The sequence below is a fragment of the Ammospiza caudacuta genome, chromosome 30 (assembly GCF_027887145.1).
Source record: "Ammospiza caudacuta isolate bAmmCau1 chromosome 30, bAmmCau1.pri, whole genome shotgun sequence".
NCBI lineage: Eukaryota > Metazoa > Chordata > Aves > Passeriformes > Passerellidae > Ammospiza > Ammospiza caudacuta.
This window is the reverse complement of record NC_080622.1, coordinates 1,885,356-1,898,534: the sequence shown is the minus strand read 5'-3', so window position 1 is coordinate 1,898,534 and position 13,179 is coordinate 1,885,356.

The following is a 13,179-nucleotide window of genomic DNA, read 5'->3' as shown; positions in this document are numbered from 1 at the left end:
TGAGTGCAGGGATGGGAACGGGGAGCTCCGACAAGCACGCTGGATCCCCTGCTTGGGCACCTCCATGTCCCCCTGACACTTTTTGGGGTCCCTCCACCTCTGCTCTGTGTCCCCTCACCCCTCCATGGTGTGACCCCATCCCCAACATCCCCCATTACACCCATCGCCCCCACCCCTATCCCCCCACACCGGCTGCCAGCCCCTTCCTGTGGCATCAGCCCTGTTTGTGTCCCCACAGTGCCTGTGGCCAATACCATCATCCCACCCATACCTCTGTCACACCAGGTGTGTACAGGTGACAAAGTGACCCTGCACTGCTCAGTGCAGGTGGGCTCAGCCCCTGTCACCTTCACCTGGCTGCACAATGGGCAGGAGGTGGCCCAGGGTCCCCTCCTGGAGCTCAGGGACATCAATGTGGGACTTGCGGGCACCTACCTGTGCATGGCCACCAACCAGCTGGGACAGGACGGGCACCGCGTGTTCCGGGCACTCAGCCCTGAGCTGGTCCTGGAGGTGACACCTGGCTCACCCTGGGTCACAGGTGGGGTCACACAGTGTTGCTAGGCGGTTCAGGGCCTCTGTAGTTCAGGGTGACCCCGGTGTGTCCCCTCTGTCCCCAGCAGTGGCTGTGAATGTCAGCAGGACCCTCCTGTTCCTGCTCCTGCTCCTGGCTGTCATCGGGGGCTGTCACTGGTGGCACCACTAGGGTGGGTGACAATGGGGGTGATGGGGGTCCTGGAGTGATGGGGAGCTCCCAGAGTTGGGGCAGAAATCAGCAGCACCCAGGGCCCCTGAGCTGGGGGACACTGAGCCTGCAGTGACCTTGACTGGGGGTCCTGGGGATTTGGGGCATATTTGGAGATTCTTGGTTGGGCTCCAGGGCCATCCCTGGCTGGGCTTTGAGGAACATTGAGGTGCACTGGGAGCTCCTGGAGGGTTTGGGAAGCTCCTGTAGGGCTGTGCAGGAACGTTGGAGGATCTTTTTGGATCCTGGGGGAGTTTGGGAGTGCCCCTCCCTGCCAGGCTTGGGGTTCTGGGGACTTAGAGGGTTGGGTGCACCAGGGGGTTGGGGTCCTGCGGTGGTGCAGAAGTTCCGGGGGCTTCAGGACCGTGCTGTGACACTGTGGGCACTGGGGGGAACTGGAGGGTACTGGGGGCCATTGGGGGCATTGTTTCCCCTCAGGGGTCTCTTCTTCCTTTTCACTGCACCCCATGGGGCTCCTCATTCCCCCTACCAGTTTTGAAGGAGCACACAACATTTTTCCGTCTTATTGTACTCAAAATTTTCTGGTCAAACTGTGTGAGAAACAAGGCTCACTCTGTAAATTTCTTAAATGTTTAATAAGGGATAAAATGGTCTGTAAAGAGACTGCTGGGAGCTTGGCAGCTGCCAGAGGCACATGGATAACTGCAGCAATTCTTCTTACATACCTTTTCATTGTATTGGCGAAATATATACTCAGGAGGGTTATACATATTCAAACATTCTTTCCAGTTCACATGTTCTGGGAATTCTTATGCTTGGTTTGATCCTTGATTCATTGTCATGAAGTACATGCCAAACTGCAGATTAAATTTATATATTTCATGTCCTCACAAGGCTCCCCTGTTCTGTGGTTTGACAGTTCTTGATAGCCCAAGAGTCAGGGGTAAATTCCTCTTTGCATTCTCTTTTTTGATGTTTATTTTTTTGCTACTTTTCAATGTGTTCTTCTCATACAGATGAGATACTCCAGCAGTACATTAAATCAACATTAGCTATTTCACAAAATTATTTTACTTATTCTCACCATTGTCACTTAGTTACACAAATAAAGGCATTAGCTTCTTATGCAACAGTTAATGTTGCAATGCACATTGTCTCTATCTTGATATTTTGGGAGAGCCTAAACTATAATGTATTTATCACACTAAAATATATGTTCTACACAGGGATTAGGGTAAACAGGCTGACAAATTGTCAAATCAAAAGCAGTGAAAAAGTGATTCCAACCTGTATTATATCAAAATAATTTGGAAAAACCAATAGAATAGGGAAAACAAAAGACTACAAAATTATTCATAACAGGGAGAAGGTACATGGAAGGGTTTATTTGAGTTCTCCTTATCCTGTTCTGATTTTGTCAGCAATAAATTCAATTCGTATCTCTAATTCTGAGGCAGTTTTACCCGTGACAGGATTTGATGAGTGATCTCTCCTGGTCCTTGTCTCAAGCCAGGAACCCTTTGCTCGATTTTCTCTCCCCATCGAGGTGTGGAGGGCAGTGAGAGAGTGGCTGTGGTTGGTATGGGGCACCCGGCCACTGTCCATGCACAGCAAGGCAGGGAGGAGGAGGAGGGTCCGGGTCAGGTTGTTGAGCAGATTGTTGTGGGATTTGCAGTAGTTTTGTGGTTCTCTTAGTCCCTTAACAAGAGGAGCAAATGATGGAGCTGTATGGAGCTGTATTTCCAGAGCCACTGTTTGGGCTCCCTTTGGCGTTTGTTCTTCTTTCATGGCTGTGCAAACCACAGAGAGGCCTTTTTCCCCCCACAGAATTCTCACCTCTGCAGCAGCTCCACACACTCAGAGCCCCTAGGTATCTTTCTGGGGTGACCCCCAGGCCACCAGCACCTTGTGGTGGCTGTACTCAGCCCTGGGTCACCCCAAAATCTGAGGCACTCTGGGACAGAGCTGGGACCTATGGGCCCATCCAGCCACTGCCCATCCCTGGCACCACCATTCTCCTTGAAATCAAATCATGAGTACCCCATTTCTTATGTCCCCACTCTCTCTGAAACCCATATCCCAGTACTGACATTCCCCAGGAACTCCATGGCCCAGGGTCCATCATTCATAAGGAACCCTCTCCTACTCATTCCATCCTCTGAAATCCTCCTTTCCCCAGACCTTGATTCTCTCTGGAACCTCCCATTCCCACAGGAACTCCCATTCCCCCAGCATCCACATCCCATGACCGAAAATCCCTGGAGCCGACGTTCCCCTGGGACTCCCATCCCTGAGTCCCCCCAGCCATGTGACCCCCATTCCCATGGCAACGCCATCCCCAGGGATTCCTCCTCCTCAGCACCCCCATTTCCAAGGACCCCAATTCCTTAGGGACCCCCCATTCCCCTGGACACCTATTCCATGGACCCCAAACCCCCTGAGCCCAACATTTCTGGGAATCCCATGTCACACTTTGTCACATCCAGCTTTGTCCCCATCCTCTCCCCTCCCTGCACACAGCCTGTGCCCAGCTTGTGGCCACCCTGCCACACCAAGGGCCACCTACACATGACGCGACCTCGCTTCCTTCCCCTTTGCCCAAAGAGCCACCACCCAGGGGACAGCTGCCCCTGGCAGTGACTGACAGCCAGTCCACATGGGTGGGGACACCCAGATGGCGGGGAAGGTGGCGCTGCTCATGTGCGGTGAGCGCCCCAGGCATGGGCCTGACATCCCGGGGATGGGGAGAAGAGGGGGCACAGGGGGGTGTGGGGTCTGCTGAGGTCCCCAATGCCAGCAGTGCCAGTCCATGTTACCCACAGTGGACATGAGTGGGAACAGGGAAGGAGGGTGGCTTTGGAGAGAGGAACAGGGAGGCAGGAATTTGGGGATGGGGATGTGGGGACAGGAATGTGGGGACTGGCACCTTTGGGCTCAGGAAGCTCTGCGGATAGGGAGAAGTGAATGGGAATGCAGGGACTGGAAGGGACAAGAACAGTGAGGATGTGGCCATGGGGATGGGATCATGGGGATGGGCCAGCATGAGCTGGTGGGGGTGACCTGGGCTAGCATGGGCTGTGTCCATGGTGTCCTCATGCCCAGAGTTTCCACAGTGTCCCCATGTTCTGCCTCAGCCCAGAATGGCCTCAGTGTCCCTGCTCCCAAGGTGTCTGTGCCACACGGACATGGTGCACAGGTGGCTATGAAGTAGACATGTCCCCCTGCCTCACTAACTCTTTAGGGGAGCACCACCATGCACTTTCCAACAAGAACTGCTGTCCCCACAGGGACAGTTTGGGGACTGTCCTCGCACCCTGTACCCCTGTGCTGCTGTCTCCCTGGTTCCACCCTCACCCAGCTCTGTCCCTTCTCCCTTCCGGCCCAGACCCTCGGCCTCGCTGGTGAGTCTTCGGGCGATGCCATGGCCCCAGCCCACTGTCCCCAGCCCCACGCTGGTCCTGGCAGGCTGGTGTCCCCTTTCACCCACAGGTGCCCAGACCACCCAGATCCTGGTGGAGCCCCCCTGGATGCCAGCGGTGCTGTGGGACTGGGTGACACTGACCTGCCAGGGCTTGGGGACCATCAGTGCCACCACCTGGTACAAGGACAGGCAGGACTGGTGGCAGGGACACAACACTCTCCGTTTCACCGAGAGTGTCAACTACAAGTGTGACAGACCCGGCAGTGGGCTCAGCCTCCCCGTGAGAGTCTCAAAAGGTGAGGGGATGTTTGGGTGTCCCCAGGCTGGCACACGCAGGGACCCCGAGGGCTCTGAGTGGGCTTCGCTCCATGGGTCACCTCTTCTGTAACCAGATCCTGTCCCCTGCTCAGGGGACATCCCAGAACATCTAAGTGTGGGTGGAAATCGTTTTGGAATTGGGGAGCCCTGTGCACAGGGTGTGACCCAATGGGGGTGTCCCAGTGCTCTCCCCCAGACTGGCTGGTGCTGCAGGTGCTGGCACAGGCACTACTGGAGGGGGACATGGTGACGCTGCGCTGCCGGGGCAGGTGGGAAAGCACGTTTTCCTTGGCGTCCTTCCACCGAGAGCAGATGGAACTGGGGGGGTGCTCTGCGGCGGGACCGATCTGTCCCTGTCCCCTCTGCAGCTGAACCACAGTGGCCACTAAAGGTGCAGGGGCTGGGTGGGATCCTGGGGGTGGCAGGAGTCAGCGCCAGTGACAGTGACAGTGCAGGGTGAGCACCCTACAGCCACCACCCTGACACCCCCACAGCCCCTCCCCAGAGACTCGGGTTCTCAAATTCCACTCTTCTCCCCTTCCCAGAGCTCTTCTCGGTGCCAGTTCTGGAGGGTCCCCCTGAGCCCACCGTCGAGTCCCCCCTGACTCTCAGCTGACTCAGCACCCCCAGCCCCCTGCAGCCCCGAGCCCCCCTCCTGCACGTGTTCTACCAGGACGGGCAGGTGGTGGGGGGCCATCAGGGGTCTCTGCAGCTGGTGTTGCCCGCTATGGGGGGCTACCCCTCGAAGAATTAAAGTTCTGAGGGTGGGGCCATGCGGAGCAGCACCACTCGGCTCTGCATCACGGTGTCCAGTGGGTGTGGGGATGGGCACAGGGAGCGTCCAGAGACCTCCCAGGTCCTCTGGTTCCGCACCTCTATGTCCCCCAGAAGTATTTCTTTAGTTGCCCCACATCTGCCCTGGGTCCCCTCACCCCTCTCTGGTGTGACCCCATCTCCAACATCCACCACCCCACCCATTCTCCCGTCCCTATCTCATCACACTTGCTACAAGCCCCTCCCTGTGGCCTTACCCCTGTCTCTGTCCCCGCAGTGCCCGTGGACAATGCCACCATCACGCCCAGTGTCCTGGAGGTGACACCACCGAAGACAGGGAAGCACAGGGACACAGGTGGGGTCACTCAGGGCTACCAGGGTGTGCAGGACCCCTGGGGTGATGGGTGACCGTGATGTGTCCTGCCCTGTTTCCTGCAGTGGCTGCAGGGGTCAGTGGGGCCCTTTTGTTCCTGCTCCTGCTTGTGGCTGTCATTGTGGCCTGGTACCAGTGGCACCGTGTGGGTGGGTGACAATGGGGTGATGAGGGTTGTGGAGAGAGGTGGGAAAGTCTCCAGAGAAGAGGGGCCATAGGGCGGCACCCACGGCCCCTGACTTGGGAGGAGCTGAGCCCCCAGTGACCATAGCTCAGAGCTGTTGGAGGTTCCTGCAGAGATGTTGGGGGTTTTGTCAGGGGTCGCCCTCCCTACTGGGCGCGGGGTTCTGTGAGCTCAGGGTGGTGGTGCAAGTGAGGTGGGTCAGGGATACTGCGGGGGCATCAGGGATACTGGGGTGCCTGGGGAGAATTGTGTGTCTGGTGGTGGTTCAGCATTCCCAAGGATGGATGGGAGCCCCTGGGTCTCCAAAGTCACCCCTCCAGTTTTCCTTTGCAGATGCCAGGAAGCACCAGGAAAGGTGAGTGCAGCCTCCAGCCATGATACACCTTTTATCCAAACTCCCTGCACCTCCCATCCCCTTACCCACACCCCCTTATTCCCACAGGGCCCCCCAAGACCGCCTGGCACCCCCAGTGGAGGATCCTCAGGCGATGTACATGGAGCTGCAAAGACAACCTTGGGAACCCAGTGACATCTATGACAATCTACACCAAAAGTTGTGATGCTCTGGGAAGCAGGAGGCACTGGGTGACACTGGGGGTGCTCCCTCCTTGCCTCCTCTGATTGCCCATTCTTCCAAGGGAGGTGGTCATGGGTCAGTGGGAGGCTACAAAGGGCATCCTGTGCTCCCCATTTCCTCTCCCAGTACTCCTAAGGGCCCACCATCCCTTTGCTCGTACCTGCAGGAGCTCCCCAGCCCCATGCAAGTGCCCAAGTACCCTCAGGGACTGCCCCATTCTCTCCCCACAGTGCTTGCAGTACACCCAGGGCTTCCCCATTCCCCCTCCCACTACCCCTGTCTCATGCCACTGTAAAAGGGGGAGTCGGGGAGGATTCTTGCTGAAAGGTTTCTAAGGTGAAAATGAAGGACAAACATGGCAATATTATATCAGAGAACTGTTTATGAGGGTGTAGAAGTCCATCCGAAAATCCTACATTTTTTGCCTCACAATTGTCATGAGAAAAGACTACCGAAGGGTTAAAACTGCTGAGCCGGTTGGGAAAGAAAGTCTCCTGCTTATCTAGTGTGTTCACAAGTGATGTTTGCAGAACACGCCATGCTGTACTCGAAGGGGGCATGCTGCCCTTTTCTGGACAATTGAACTGAACTTTCTTCCAAACTCCTGAGCTGGCTGGACTGAGCTCTGGGGTGGCTCCCCCCCGCTCCATGAGAAGACCCCTCTTGCCTGTCTTCAACCACCGTGACAGACCAACTGAGATGCGAATCCCCTCGTCAAGGAACCAAGAACCCCTCTGGCACCCTATTGGCACCCCCATGGCACCCCCCTGGCAACCTCCTTCCAGAGGCTGGGACTGTACTCCCTCCCAACTCAGGGAGGGGGAAAAACCTAACGTACCTGTGAGCATTCGGCTATGAAAACAATGGACTTCTCCCCTCCATGGAAACCTAATTTCAGCCACCCTTCCCCCAACCAAGAACAGTATATATATTGGGGTTCGGTCCGACTGTCCTTTGAGATCTCCCCAAGACGTGTACCAGCGAGTTTCGGCGGCGGGACCCCGAAGACATCACGTTTTGGTAGCTATACCCCATTCCCTGACCTCCTTTCCTCTCTTTTTCCTTCTTACCCTTCTCTTCCCCGGATCCCTTAACCAAACGCATATTTAGCTGTGGTTATAATCAATAAATTGCACCTTGTTGATTTGTTACTGCAAAACCCCTGTGCCTCTTGTTGGTTATTTTTGCACCCAAAAATCATTTGTCACCCGTTTATTTCGGGCGGACCTTCACAGAGGGTAAGTGTTCTTACTGAATGTAGAGAGAAGGGAGTAGAAAGGGAAAAGGATAGAGACAGAAACCGAAGACAGGGACAGCGTTACCACAAGGAGCCCGGGCACTCTGTGGGCATCAGCTCAGCAGATGGAGTGTATGTGCTGCAAGCCAGGGCGAGCCCACATGGCTTTTGTGAGTGGCTGGGCGTGATTTCCAAGGACGGCACCTGTGTGTCTCTGGCATGGGCAAGCGATGGCTGCAGGCTGGCTGCTGCGGGCTGGCTGTGGGCTGGTGCTGTGGCACTGGAGGCTCTGGTCTGGCTGCCGCGGGCCGGGGCTGCGGTGTGCAGGTGCAGCAGGCTCGGTGCTGTGGGCAGCATGGGAAACACGGCAGAGGCAGTGGGTGGGTCCAGGCAGCATCCACTCTGTAGGGGAGGAAATGAAGGAATGTCCAGGATGAGCAGGAATGAGCTTCCTTGGGGAAGCAGCGAAGCAGAGAAGAATGGATGCAGGGAGGGAAGAAGGAGAACTGGAGGAAAACACAAGGGAGGGGAGTATCAGCAGGAAAGAATGGATAGAGGCAGGGGAGAAGGACCACTGAAAGAAAAGGCAAGGGAGGGGATTGTCGATGATATTTTTACCGGATGTCTAGGAGGAATGATGCATCTAACTCCATCTTATCAGAAGGCTTATTAAGTACTTTATAATACTATATTATTCTATATTATATTCCATTACATCTAAACTGAATCAGCCAAGCACTCAACTGCACTCCACTGCACACAATCTCGTGACTGTCAGCCAACAGTCCCCACACACACACACCTGGGTTCAATTGGTCAGTGAATCAAAACACTCACACCAGAATCCAATTAGCAATTCCCTTCAGGTAAACAATCTTCCACCATGCATTCCACGTGTGAACAACACAGGAGCAGTAAATGAGAAGAGATTTATTTGGATCATTCTTTGCCTCTTTCACTGCTTCTCCCAGGTTCAGAGAATGTGAATCCCACAGGGGAGGAGGGCCAAACCTGACCCTCTGTGCAAGCCCCTGATCCCTGCAAGAAACCCAAAGCAAAATGCTCCTGTTGTGTCACAGTTTGCTGCTTTTATTTGCAAAGTTTCTTCTCACAGCCCGATTTCCTGGGAACTTTTTCCCATACATTTTTCCCAGGACTCTGTCCCACCAGCCAGTGGGGGTCACTCACAGCCCGATCACTGAAGCTTTCTCTCTCCTGATCAACTGTTGCCTGAAGCCTCGCCAGGGACAGGGCTCCCAGCACATGTACAACCACAGAGTCATTTTTCACCTCATGTGTAGCATATGTTGAGACATAAATCAAAATCAGATTTGTTCCTCTTAACCCCAGTGTGCCTAGTGGCTCTGCAATCCCTCTCCTAGTGCTCCCACTAAAGTGGCTCACAGGTGCCCATCCCAGTTCCAAGGGGGCACAGGATCTGGTTCCCCACTCCTGGGACAAAAATGCAGCTCTTTGGTTAAACTGGCAGAAATGGTGCTTCTCTTTTCAGCTGAGTCAAGGGAGGTGGGAACCTCGCTTGCAATGGAAAATATGACCCCCTTCTCTCTGACCTATTATAACTTTGAAATTATGGGGCTTTTAGGCAACGATGTGGGAGGAGGAATAACAGTTCTTTACTAGTATATATTGAAAGAAACAAGATATTGGAAGTTGATTTTTGCTGGATATTATATGAATTGATATTATGTTATTGATTATACTGTTTATAAAATATTGCAATATTGTTCGGATAGTGAAAAATATAGTGGAGTGGCTGATGTTGTTGGAGTGGCCATCCAAGGGTGGGGCCCAGCCATGGCCCAGCCCCACCGCACAGGGATGGCCATTACACAGCCCTTCTCTGGCCAGACACACGTGGCAGCCAGCACCTGAGGATCCCCCCTGCCCCTTTGGCTTTGATTCTGGCAGCTTTAGAGCTGCTGCAGAGGTGAAAATTCTGTGGGAGAAAAGGGCCTGCCTGTGGTTTGCTCAGTTCTGCAAGAAGCACAAAGCCCAAAGGGAGCCCAAGCAATGGCTCTGTGAGGGCCTTTGATGGTTTTCAGAGCAGGGCTGGCCGGAAATCACCCCTTGCAGGGGCAGCTGTGCAAGAACCAGTCCAGAAATGCAGCAATTGATCATTTTGTCTCTTGCGCAAAGGGTCTGAGAGAGCTCCAAAAACCTTGCATATCCTGCAGCAATCTGCTCAACAACCTGACCGGTCCCTCCTCCTTCCTGCCTCAAACCTGCAGCCCTTTAGAATGGCCTGGGAGGAATGTTTGGCTTTTGGGACACTGCTACACTACCAGTGGGCACTGGGATTCAACCTGCTGCCTTGGCGGCTTCTGGCCATTGCCGGTGGTGGTGCCGGGACCAGTTGGTGGCCGTGAGTTTGCAAAAGGAGCGATTTCCCCTCCTGCCTCCCGTCCGAGGTTGCCATGGCCCCTGAGGGGATGGAGCTGGACCGGGGCGCCCCCTGCTGGCCGGGCTTGCTCCCTGCATCGCCCCCTGCTGGACGGGAGTGCTCCCTGCACCGCCCCCTGCTGGCCACGGTTATAACTGCAAAAAAAAATATATAGCGCTGAGCCGGGGGATAAGAGCTGGGTTTGTGCGGTGTGTTCTCCTGTTTTATAAATTTCCCACTACAGAGCTGTTATTCCTTTTCCTTCACTTTTGCCTGGAATCTCCATTATTTTGGAAATCAAAAAACATTTTAGGCATGGGTCTTTTGTCTGTTCCAGCAACATTCCCAATTTCCTTTGCAGACATTTCTCATTTAAATGAGTTGTGAACTCCTGGGTTCCAGAGTGGATAGGACAGACACCCCAAGAGGAGACATGGTCAAGGCCTTGGCCATGTCATGCTCTTCCTTTTAAGCCAGTTGGGACATCAAGGGCCCTCTCCCCAGGTGGCACTTCTGGTCACGCGGACGCTAAGGAGATGGCTTTGGCAGAGCATCACACTGCCCCCAGTGTGCCATGGCTGGCAAACTGATGGACAGACAAGGCCCTGTCTCACCAAAAGCAAGGCCTGACCCACCCCTGCCACACACCGCTGTTCCAAAATGTCTCCAGACATCAAAGTTTTCGTGTCTCTGACACCCCACCCTGTGCCATGGCCTTATCCTGGCAAAGGGCAGGGGCTGGCAAAGGGAGAGACTTTGGAACCCCCACAGGGCCATTGTGACGTCTTCGTGTGGGGAACACAGCAGAAGGTGGTTAAGGATAGGGGACAAGAGAGTCCAAAACCTCCTGAAGGCCACTTTGGCCATCAGAGCAATCAGGGCCCTGCAGGTGGAGAAAAGATGGTGGTACAGTCATCTGGGATTTGCCTCTGTTTTGGGGGCTTTCCCAGGAAATCATTCATTTTCTGATCCTTAGAACTCTGAACCTTGTTGCTGTTGCTGTTGGTTTTATTCTCTCTCATTGCTGTTTTAGGAAATAGTTGTCCTCTCAGCCCTTTGGAATATTTGTGCCTCCATGGGGAGGGAGTGTGGCAGTTCTTGCTGGCAGCACACACACAAGTTGCTGCCCATGGGTGGGGACCCCCAGTGCTCCCCAGTTCCCCCCAGTGTCACAGCACATTCCCGTAGATGTCACCAGGTTCCCGCGGTTGCCCCTGGGGCTCCCACAGCTCTGTGTAGGTCACCCGTGGATCCTCGAGGATGGTGGCACGGGGGGATACTGCAAGAGACACAGGCTGTGGGGACTGGGTGGGGTGACACTCGTGGGTGATGTTTCCCTCTGCATGTGTCTCCTCCGTACTCATCCCCTCTCCTCTTGGTGACCATGACGTGGGTGTACAGCACCTCCCCTTCATCTGGGGGGGCGGGGGATCTGGAGGGGGGCCTGAGGGAATAAAGGGGATGTGAGGGAGGGAATGGGAGGTCTTGGGGGTTGGGGTAAAAGGCGAGAGTGTGGTTTGAGCCTCCCACTACCCTTTCCCATTCCTTTCTGGCAGCTGAAGGGAAGAGAGGCTAGAGGTGACTGTGGGGTCCCAGGGCCCTGACCCGTCTCAGGATTCCTGAACTCCCATGGGATGCCCAAGCATCCCTGAAGCACCCCAGAATTTATTAACCTCGCCAGTTCCCCCAACCAACTCAGCCTCAAAAACCCAAAGCCTGCTAAGGACAGAGACCCCCCAAACACCTCCAAGGCCCTTGAAAGAACCCCCAACAGCAACTATCCAAACCCTATAGGGCCCCCAGCCAAGGTCACAATATTGGGGCTTTGGGTGCTGTCCTATCGTTCCCCAAATCTGGGGGCCTCTGAATCTCCCTGGGACCCCTGTCCCCCCATTGTCACCCACCCACACTGTGCCCTTGGTGCCAGGCCACAATGGCACCCACAAGCAGGACCAGTAACAAAGGGCCCAACCGACTCATGAGGCCACTGCAAGAAACAGAGGGAGACACATCAGGATCACCCATCACTCCAGGGCTCTTGCACCCCCGAGTATCCCTGTGTTACCCCACCATTGACCCTGTGTGTCTCTGTGTCCTGTGCTGTCACCTCAAGGGCCAGCTCTGGGCTCAGTGCCCAGAACACGCGGTGCCTGTCCTGTCCCAGCTGGTTGGTGTCCATTCACTGATAATTGACTGAATGTCCCACATCATTGTTCCTGATGTCCAGGAGGGGACCCTGGGCCACCTCCTGCCCATTGTGCAGCCAGGTGAAGGTGACAGGGCCTGAGCCCACCTGCACTGAGCAGTGCAGTGTCACGTGGTCACCTGCACACACCTGGTGTGCCAGGGGACTTGGGTGATGGTGGCATTGGCCACGGGCACTGTCGGGACAGGGGTGGCACTTGGCAAGGTGGGATGGGGATGCCATGGGTGGGGTTACCACCAGCCTGAGGGTCCCGCTCACCCAGGACGGTGACATTCAGGGGGTCACTCCTGGCCACACTGACCAGTACCATTTCGGACCCGGCATTGGTACTGGCCACTGTCATTGTCCCCAAAGTGGCGCAGCTCCAGGTGGGATCCGGTGCCCAGCAGTGCCCCCGAGCCCTCCCGGTGCCAGAAGAAGGACAGAGGACCTGTCCCCACGGCCACCTTACAGCTCAGCACCAGGTGGTCCCCAAGTTCCACCTGTCCCCTGGGGGGCTGCGCTGACAGGGACACCCCCGAGAGTGGGACCCCTGCGGGAGCGGGGAAAGAGAAGGAGACAGTGAGAGACCCAGGGATCAGTGAGCAGGACAGGGATCCCAGTGAGGGAGAGGGGGTGCAGAGATTGGCAAGGCTTGAAAGCGACTCCAAGGAAGGACTAGGGGTTCAGGGAGGGGACACCTGGTGAAGGAGGGGGCTGACACTGGAGAGGGTACAGGAATCCAAAGGAGGGGATGGTGAGTCCTGGGGAATGTGATGGGACTACAGATAGGGGTGAGGTGACCTAGGGAGGTATAAGGGACTCAGTGTGGGATGGGGTCTCCTGGGAGAGATGGAGGTCCCCAGATGGTGATGGGGGACCCTAGCAGACTGTGAGGACTTCCCGTGCCCATCCCTGCACTTACTGTGCACCCTGACATGGAGCCAGGCTCTGCTCTTCTGCATGGCCCCCCACCCCCCACCTGCCCATCCCAGTAGAACAC